General features: G+C 40.1%; 1 protein-coding gene across 1 annotated transcript in view; it reads right to left on the reverse strand.

The window, feature by feature from the left end:
- Nucleotides 1–11,204, reverse strand: part of LOC105281158 — a 316,155-nt gene that overhangs the window by 57,995 nt on the left and 246,956 nt on the right. The gene's annotated exons all lie outside the window — the stretch shown is intronic.

Below are 11,204 nucleotides of genomic sequence, written 5' to 3' on the forward strand. Positions count from 1 at the left end.
AGACTATAAATTATATTAAATTTTCAATTCTGGTGTACACGTTCTCACGTTCACACGGAACGGCGGTGTTTCTGCTCGTTAATTTTACTCATTGGTAATTAAAAAATATATACGTGTGTGAGTGCGACGCAATTAATCGTTTCAGCTTATAAATTTTTATCACGCGGAAAATAGCGGAATACGCTATGATGCGCAAACGCCATATAGAATTCATCGGAACTGGCACACTGGTGTGTCTGAATTTTAATCGAGCTCTGTTAATTTATTTACGCGAATACCATGGCAACCATTGCGAATTATGAATTCTCGCGGCTCATGGCTAAATCTATAATAAAACAGATTGAAGATCGTGATCCACGATTCCATCGCGCGCGCAATTACGTGCGAAATTTAATGAACCGTTCCGGTTGATAGCGTGCATGCTGACAGACCGGACATTCATTACGGCGAGGGAAAATAGGAAAAAGATCAGACAACGGAAGAAGTGATATCGAAGCGAGAGGTTTATATCGGCATACGCAGGAGGCGAACGAATGAGTAGATGGGCGACGAGATGGGCGACGAAGCGGGAAAAGCTTCTGCGGCTGAAAGCGTTCTGCGCTTTTCAATATCGCTGGTCACAAATCTTTCTTCCACGCCGTGGGAAAAAGCTGCCGAAGCCGACATCGTGAAGTGAAGTTTGACAGAAAGTCCGAAGAATACAAGAGGTTGTATTATATGTCTTTCCATGCAAGAATTACGCGAGAGTTACGCACGATTCTGTAAACAAATCGCGGATAAAAAAAAACATTAATATCACTTTTCATTTTCAATTAGTATTAACAAATACACTAATACAAGATAATTTTAAGTGATCTTGTACCATATTTCCGCGCTATGCGGTAAGCGAGATGAATGATATTGCCATTAAATAATAAATCACGAAAATATTATATTATTTATTAATTGCGTATTTTAATAAAACTTCCGGCTTGTCAATATTCCTACGTAAGACAACTACCAATTTGATATACATAATGAAACTTCACGTTCGACGATAATGTATGTGACCAATCCTCTTAGTATGGATATTGTGTCCCTTAGGTTACAGCTGGAACCACTTTAACAGGCAGTTATATATTCTCTCATCGTTATAGATGCTCGCGAGTATATGTGTAACTCACGACGGCAGAATTTGATTTATTCATGCCTTTAGTGCTTTCACGAACATACGTCCGCACGTTGAAGAGAGATTGCAAGTAAGATTTGCAAGAGTACATTGTATTACTGGACGATTTAATCTTAAGTCTGTATTAAAACTCCATGGAATTACCATCTGGCTTTTAATTTCACTTTGCCTGCAAAGGTTTTGTAGCTCCGACATGATTCTAGCATGGCTGGTCGCAATCACGTAGCAATATACTCTCCAGCTCGTCAGCTTTTTAGCTTGTTTACCGAATTCATTATCCAGAATTATTTCTCAGAATGTAATTTTCTACTCTTTACATCTGTTTTACATCTTATTTATCTGCCTAAAATATTTCGTAATGAAGACCGTACTTACTGATTGATCCTCAATATCCGATAATGTTGTTACATTTATGTGATGCTAAACAGGATAATTAAAGCGTAGCGACACGTGATCTGACTATCAAATAAATCCTTTCCATTAACGTAACGTGCATTTGCGAAATTCAGCATGGTAAACCGATTTACAGAAATGGCATCTCCTCGTAGCTGTTATATTGCCGCTTAACTGAACGTTCTTGGCTAATTCAATTAGAGTCAGTATTAGGCGATGCCGCAGAGGGATGATACAAGAATTAGCCAACCTGGAAGGAAGGAGAGAGGATAGCAGATCGTATTAAGGAGAAGCACTGAGTTACTCGACGTTTCCTTAAGTCGCTTGTGACATTCAACCGCTCCGCTACTGAACGTAATATGATAAGGGAGACTTTAGCGCTTAAGGCGATACATCATATCATTGGAAAGTACGATGATGGTCTTATATGCCGTTACAATAATTTCGTCCTTTCCTCATCGGAACACTGTATATTTACTGCACATGTATACTAATTGTTTGGTAGGATTCCATGGAACAAAATTCAAGTTTCACTTTCTCCAATCATATTGAACTTTTACACTTTAATTTATAAATAAACACATTGTTTAACATTTCACGTATGTGTATAATATTGTACATTTGAAAATTTTGTAAAAGTTTAGATACACGTATCTGAATAAAAATTAACAAAACGATTTCTTGTATCTGCAATTATATTTCTTATGCAGGAAAAATCATACTTTTCTTGAATTTTCTTCATTCATCTTTCAATAAATGTCATGTAAGAAAATTATATTCTTCTTATCTTTATACTTTTTATCCTGAATTTTACGTAAAAGCTCATATTCTGTCTAAGAGTAATCTTCGACTCTTAAGCGGGATCATCCGCCTTGCAAATAAAGCTCTGCGAAGCGTGTACGGAGGGCAAGGATAGATACTTCCTGTAAGTCGGAGGAACGCGGAACGCCTGGGATTCTCATCCTCATACGCGAGTACGCGAAAAGTAAAATCAAAGCTGGCAGAATAAAAAATCAAAGTCGGCAGCAATGAGGCAGCGTCGCGGGGAGGTCAAGGACTTTCTCTCTCTTTCTCTCTCACCGCTTTGACGTCGAAAGTACGTCTAGCATATTTCGTTCCGGTGTGCATCGCCGCGTTCTTCCGGTATCCCGCGAAAGCACCACAACGAACGAAACTACTGAAATATTCACGATAAAGAAAAGGCACCTCTGAAGTCGTGAACTACGTACGTTCAGCTTCCTGCGGTTTCGCTATCCGTGCTATGCCTGGCGAATGAAAAGGCTCACTCGACGCTGACCCCGGTATCTTAGTCGGGAAAAATCCAAATATTCCCTAAGTCGGATTTCCGCCTCTTTAACTTAACCCCCGTGCATCCCCGTGCTTGCACTCGTAATATTTCATGCCGCGAGCGCATCGCTCCGCTGCAGCGAGAAAGCTTGAAACATCGACATGACGTTCCGGTTCAATGCATATTTCAAGTGAATTCCAAGCCAAATAAAATGTCGCGTTTAATTTTTATTATATAATTTTAATATATATTATAAGAAAGTACGGCAATACAGAACGTTGGCACTATATGTCTGAATCACGTTCTTCGTTTACAATGTTTTAACTCATATTAAAGATATAACTTTCCAAGCATAAAACAGAATAGAATTACATAAAAGAATGATATATTTAATCTACAGACCATCTCTCTCTCACGGATGACAACAATAGTCGACGTTAAAGGCGAAAGAGCTAAGAAAAGTCATCGCAAAGTGATTTATAATCGGCGACGATTCGATCAATTCGCGTTTCAACTCCGCGAAATCGGCATGTTCTGTCGGTGGGGTAGTCGGCGAGTGCGCTTCTCCCGAAGAGCCTCAGAGAAAATTTATGAATCCCTACCGGTGCGGTCTCGCGACACGACGATTCGTCGCAGGCCCCGCAGTCACCACCCACCCTCGTGTAGCGCCCTTAACGTTATTGGGGAAACGATCTACGGTAAATTCTCCGAGAGCACGTCGCAGCGAAACGGTTCGTCGCGGAATAAAAAGCACGTGCCTCGGCTCGTTGCTGCGATATCTATGATTCCATCGGCTACGTTTCTCCGTGCATGGGAGTACTATAGTTCGTTATGGCGCGCCCGGCCGAGAAGTGCTTTTCAGCCCCCGCCTCGTTTTCCTAAATCGGTCGGTACGACGAGCGCCCGAGCGTCGCGGAAATTCGTATTTATCTTCATAAATATAGCGATCCAAATGAATCCCGCAGCTGAGTGCGGAATTAGTGCGGCGCGGAGAGAGCGTTCGGCATAAACAAAGCTCTCGAGGAACTCATCCGCGATAAGCGATGCGCTGCATACGCCAGATGGTGAATATATTCATTGTTATTTTTACATTCTACCGCGGAGTTTTATCGCGGGGCTGGTTTGCATTTTAGTGCGGACTTGGTTTGCGTCAGCGTGCGGCACGTCGTTCCACTCTCATCCCATTTTCCCGGGAGACGACAAAGGAAGACGAAGTCGTGACGCGTTGTGTCTCCAATTTTCCGTCTGAGCATTCGTTGTATCCAGTAGTGCAGGCAAACAGTTAAGCAAACGTCGGAACAAGTTGTCCGGTTAAGGCAAGCAGTTCGTTACAAAGGTTTCTAAAGATACTACGGTAAACGACGTTTTTGCGTCCTCGAATTTGCACACTTGGGTCCTTCGTGTGCATCATATAAAAACTGCACTGCAAGAATCTCGCGCTAACGAGATTAATAAACGAAAAATTTAAATCTGGTAATTAAAGAATGATTTATAGAAACAACAAATTTATTACTTGTTGTTGAATATTATTACAATATATATATTTGCACTGAAGAAATTTTATAGAGAGTAGCAATTAGAAAAATGCATGTAGAATATTTAATCTTCTAAAAGCTTAATTAATTAACACATTAATTTCATTATTGGATTATACATCTTGCTGGAATAATTATGAAAATTAGCAGAATTATGAAATTTTTTACATGTATTTTTAATCCTTGTAAAATAACGGGAATTTTCCTTTCTCTTCATACGCTACCATTTATTTTATGTTGCTGTGTAGAAAATTTATGTGCAATCTCATCAAACATTTGTAATGCCGCGTATAAAAATATAAAAACTAAAGCATATAAATAAAAATTATTGTAGTAAAAATGTTATAACAGTATTATCTCTCTCAAAAACGGCAACGTACTATAAATTCTTAGTTGAAAACGATCCGATAAATTCAGAGGAATGGACTCGTGGGCGAGCTTAAGCCACGATTCAATTCCAATCGAATCAAATTGCGGTGTTAATTATCTTCCCACTTCGCGTATCTCGATTATTCCATCGAGTTATCTCCAATTGAATTTCGGTTATCGAAACCTGAGGGTTTGCCTATATCAAAGTTAGTATTAAAATGCAAATTTTAAGAAAAACGTGTTTTTTGTATCCGATAAACTCTTTTTGTATCCACAATATACGATATATTAATAATCGTATCATCAGTTGTCTCACGTGTATACTATGTGTTTGCATTATATTTGCATTATTCCGTTATTACTCTATAACGCGCGTTTGGTTATCGTGTTTGGTTTTAGCATTGTTATTATGTGCAAATTTTATAATAAATTATAATCGCGTGCATATTATCATGTATTATAATGACATGTTACGAGAATATACGAACTCGAATATTTGAATGAACTTTTCGCCGTGTGATGTGTAACTGTATCGATATTTATCTAACTTGCAAATTTCGATATTAATGCAAAAATGTTGCTTGCAAAAATAGATCGTACATTGAAAAAGATGAAAGTGGTCCATCATCTTCCCGAAGAGCTTTTCAATCTAACATTCAGCTGCGGAATGTTTGCTTACGCGTTCACACATTTGCATCTCATATAGCGATCGCTTGTTATACAAATTTCTCCTGCAGCGTCTTTACGCTTTATTCACTTCCGTAAAGAAATGACTTGCGTCCGGACGTTGCTGTACTTATCGATGCGACGACGACGCGAACGACAACCACGATGTCGACAACGACAACGACGGCGACGGAGACGGAGACGACGGCGACGGAGACGGAGACGGAGACGACGACGACGACGACGACCATGACGGCGACAACGGCAACGACGGGACGGGAGATGGGTTGGACTTCGTTTTTGTTCCACCCTTCGCGCCGGCTTTATTTCCTGGACGTTTCCTTCTGTCGTCCAGTCACGTTTCCCGGAGACACTTGTCTCGACAAAACGCACAACCCGTGACGGCGGCATGACGAGGAGAGTCGGAGCAACGTGTAACGAGATCGATTTCGCTCCAGTCGTACTATCTAAACGGGAAATAAAGGAATCTCTGGACAAAACACGAGATCGCGCGAGCGAATAGGACTTTGAAATGCGAGACGTCGCCAGTTGATCGATTGGACCACATGAGACATGAATGATTTTTTGTGGAAAAAGAAAACGTTATTCTGCGTCTGTAAAAGATTGCTTAGATTTATGCAAGCAAACCGATGTATATAAGTCTTATCGTTTCTGCTAGAGATTAAATTGTAAAGATTAATATAGAATGTCACTTACATTTCCAGTCTCAAAATAAAAGTCAAGGAGTATCTTACCTGAAACATAAAAACACGATTGATTATAAACAGATGTTCTGCAGAGTTTCATAAATAACAATGAAAACTAAAATATTTTATTCGAAGATACTATCGTACTAGATTTTTAATATTTGTAAAGTATAGATTGGAGATATAGACACAATGCAATATGCGACAGTTTCGCGGAAATAGGTGCTGCAATAAAATTTATGTTATAATTAATGAAGCAAAACGTGTAATATTGAAATGATAATTTAAACGCTTTTATCTTTCTAAATGTTGAGTTGCAACATATATATTTGTTTAGTATTTTTAATAACGAATATATGTTATATCCCAATAAATATTGATGCGAGTTGCGAACACTTTGCTTCTTCAAGTCGGTGCCTCATGATTATTAATGACCATTATTGTATACGATAAAGCATCGATTATTCCTACTCTTTGTTGTATCCTAAAATTGTTTCGCCCTCCGTCAAGGGAGGCAAACAGCAAGACAAGGGTGCCTTTTATCTTCCGAGGCGCACCCTCGGAAAATAAAAGCCAGTGAAGAAAAGTTTTGGTCGTAAGATGTCATAAGTCTTACTGCGCAGATACGTGATATTATTTCAGGAGTTAGGATTTAAATAAAAGTTGAGAGAGTCGCTTTGCGAGATGCGAGCGTTTTGCGAGGGAAAACAGTGATATCACCAATTTATATTATGCATACACATACACACACACACACAATGCTTACACATATCTACTAGTCGATGAAAATGTCCCCAATAATATTCAGAGACGGAAATCTCGATGAATGTATAGGTGACGCATTACGAGACATGCATCATTATGAATAATAATGCAATATTGAATGGACCATTGTCCATTGTGAGACGAGAGAATTGGCAGTTAATTGCAATGCCGTGTAGTAATATTAATGTTACAGACATAGTAATGGATATAAAATAAAGCAGCAACTTTTGACGACGTGACAGTTGAGATTACTTACCATTACGCGCGAGTATAATGCGCTGTATATTACATTATGCGGGTATGCGAGTATAAAAAATGGAGTAATGTTTGTTTTCACAAGGAATGCACGTTTTGTTTAGTACCTACCTAGTATCCTGCCTCTAATTAAATGAGAATCCTACAGCAGGAATTTACTAAAGATATTAGATAAACTCGTTAAAGTGAAATTCTCTCTCTCCGGGTATATCTCCCTCTCTAATTAATCCATTCAAGTTGCGCCGAGTTTCTTATGAGCAGACGTAACGGTCGACTCTTGTGTTTCTCCGTTGGCATAATTTATTTCGCGAACTGTATTTACATAAAATGCATTAAAAATACATCTGCTGCTGCCGGCTGTGCCGTTTAAAGTGTGCGTACGCATCATCCGATTCCAATGCCGCGATTCGATCCGGTCCGAAAATATTGGACGGGCGCGCGGATCAGAAAAAGGCACGTTGGAAAACGTGTTAGCAACAGAACGGCGCTTATGGATCGTTCTTCATGGGCAAACGATATTTAAAGATCAAGGAAACGGTCCCGCCAGGAAACGATGCGCGCCGATCGAGTGCGAATAACGAATGAATATCTAACGACGTTTTACGATCCAATATGTGACCGCGCGTTAAAATGCGCGATGCATAACGCCCGTGCGTGCCGCCATCAAACGCCGCTCGCAATCGCTTTATCTACTTGCATATTGCCCGATTGCCGTCGTCTAATCGCCGCTGAGGCAACAAAAACGACAAACCGAGCGAATCAGATCTGCCGGCGCAGGAATTTTTCCGGCGGGCGCGCGTACGTGACCGCGGGATTAAATTGCCTCAATTTCGGACCAATCCTAAATCTCTCGTTCATCAAGAACGAGAGAGAAGAGAAAGAGAAAGAGAGAGGGAGACACGTAGATATAATTGTGTTTTCGGAGAGATGTAATCTCTCATGAGCTGCTACAGTTCGTTCCACCGGCGGGATAGGGCCATATATCAGAGTCGTAAAAATTTGATAGACAAAATAGCGGCGCCATTGTTCGCCGTCTGCATTTAATTCTCTCGAACTCGTAAATGTGCGGCGTACCTGGAAGGGTGCATCTACCTGAGGGGTGGCCCGTTACGACGACGCATAAATCCCGTCTCCCCTTGCGGAGCTTAGCCTCATAAAATTTATGATAAAGAGCGCGGGTAGCTGTTGACGATGCCTACATGCGGCAACAGCCCTTTACTGTGGCAGAGTCGTTCTTTCGGTACCGCATTTTCGTACTCGCTAAAGACCGATTACGGACCTATTCGAGCTATTCGAGCGAACAACAAACTGCAGATACATCGCGCGTGTTAGCCGGCAGCGCGTTTTTATGACGAAACTCATGCAGTGTGGCGGCCGCGCTGCTGAAATCGCTTTGTGATTCATGAACTACCACGAACTACGCCGCTAAAAGCTACCTGATGGCTATCAAAGCGGAATAGACTCTCTCCTCCGTACGGACCTTATCCGTCGTTGATAACGCATTTCCGATACGTCGTTACGGTAAAATAATGCCTGACTGGCCGAGGATCATAAAAACCGTCATCTCGCGGATTAAGCGAGCTACAATATTAACGCATCATAATTTCTTTACTGCGCCGTAAAAAGGACACGATAAAGTTCTATTTACTGCTCTTATATTATAGTTGGATGTATAGGGCCGCGCGCGCTGAGAAACACGGATTTATCGAAAATTTATCCCTTATTATTTGCGTTTTCAAGTATTCGTTTTTCATTAGGAAATTATCGAGCGATCTTGCCATTGTGCCGCCGTTACAACGTCATCATTAATAGACATCAACAACGTTATTAATAGCTTTCGTGCATCCATTATTAGCGAGATTAAAAACCGGCCGTTGCCGGTATCGAAACGATATCTGTTTACGTGTTACAAGCATCGCAGTCGAGTGCACTGGATATAATTAGAAGCGACGCGATTCAGCCCTCTTCATGTTCTCGCGCGCGCTTGTTACGGGGTGGCGTTATTAACCCCCGTTACTCTTCGGCCGTAAAACGGCGCGCGTGCTCGTGCGCAATGTCAAAAACCCTTTGCTACTTACTGCTAGAGAGCGATTATCGTGCACTTTCGACCGGACTGTGAAATTTATCGAGCGTGTCGCGTATTGCACGCGCTTTTACGGAGTTTCGCGCGCGAGCTGGTACGCTCGTACGTAAAAACGAAAACGCACCGAGCGAGAGAACAAATTCTAGATCGTGCGTTGAGACGTCGAAGAAACATTGTCGGTGAACGCGATCGAAGCAACCCGAGAGCACGTACCGTGCTTCCGCGGCAAACCAGTCGTAAAGCATCGACCGTTTGTCCATGTAAACCTGTGGAGCCGTGTAAGATTAACGTTCTACGCGTTACGTGCTGCAAATGTTCATTCGAACCGGTTTGCTGATCGATTGCCTGATATTTTTTGATACGTTAAACGTTTGATACGACAGGACACGCGCGATCAGACCATCGAACACTCGACAGTGACAGCGGGACGTTACGCGCTTAGCTGATTTGAAATTCGGAGAGGGAGACAAGTTCTCCCCTTTCCCGCTTCTAAAAGAATATCTACACGGGGATATTAAATTTTCGAAGAACTTGTAATGTCTTGAATTAATCAGTTCTCGGATTCCCTGGAACGTCGTTAAATCTAAAAACTTGCGTGATGCGTGAACTTTTAAAGCGATTAGAATTGCTTTGCAAATAAGTGCATTTACCTCGCTGTTTTTATGTTTCATTGCATATTTGTATGCAGAATGTTTCAAAGTTTAAATGATAAATCTTTTTAGACTTTGGTTTCAATTTTTAGTGAGGAGCTTTATATATATCGATTAAAATATCGTAAATATATTATTTGAATTGTATGACTCGCACAAGCATTGATTATATTATACTCGTCTTCGGCGTACTTGAAACGTGCGATCGAAAGCAACGGAAAAGAGCATACATGGAATGTACAATGTATAAGATTGTGACAAGAGCTGGATCGATTCGCGAATACCTTTAGAATTACAATCGGGATTTCTCGGAAATCGGTATAAAAACATTCTATATTACGTACATCCTTTTGCAATCTGTTTGCAGGTCGCATTGATCGTACGTTACGCACTGCGAAAAGGAAATGACAAGGTCATATGCTTCGAGGTACCATCAAAAATTACGAAATGAAACTGTTTGGTTCGCCGACTTCGACATATTAAAATCAAAGGCCACACTGCGCGCAGTTATAGCTTGTAGCTTACGTAATTTAATTGAGTCGTGTGCAACGTTGCATGTAAAATGATGCTTCGAAGATTAGTGCGATTGAAGCGCGTTATGTATGTTCGATATACATTGTTGTAATAATAAGCATATTGTAATATGCATAATTATTTTTAATAAAATTATGTATAGAAAATATTTTCAATTAAATAATTTCATTTCTGTATCTCTTCAAAGAGCTTGCTCTACCTATTTTATCTACTTTATTGATATTAATTTAAATAAAAAAAGGTTTTAAACTGTAAAAGTATCTATAAATAATTTATACAATTTATTGCAAATACATAGAAATCGGTTAGATACATAATTATATATATATATATATATATATATGTCCTAACTTATATTAAGGACGATACGAAAATACATTGCCTTTCAACAAACATTGCGATTGCGAAAAACAGGAAGCACAAGATATTGCAGAAAAGCTCATAATTGAAAAAAATACTATAGAATTCAGGTCAAGTAGCACCGCAGGAAGAATTAACCGATTGTCGATAATATCACGGCGTTTGCAGACTTAGCCTTAGCAATATGTATATACGAATACATGAATTAATACGAATTAATATGAATATACGTAATATCAAATATGTGTAATACGTATAATAATCAAAATAGTCACAAAATTGCAAAGAAGTAAGATGCGTACCTGGCAACGATGATACACCAATTGCACTCTCACTGTACATATACCTTAACCTTAACCAGGTTAAGCCGTCCACCCGCGCAAGGCGCGGTGTGGAAATACTCAAAGAGGAATTTCGCTGATTTCCGGGCA

Source organism: Ooceraea biroi, chromosome 5 (assembly GCF_003672135.1).
Source record: "Ooceraea biroi isolate clonal line C1 chromosome 5, Obir_v5.4, whole genome shotgun sequence".
Classification (NCBI taxonomy): domain Eukaryota; kingdom Metazoa; phylum Arthropoda; class Insecta; order Hymenoptera; family Formicidae; genus Ooceraea; species Ooceraea biroi.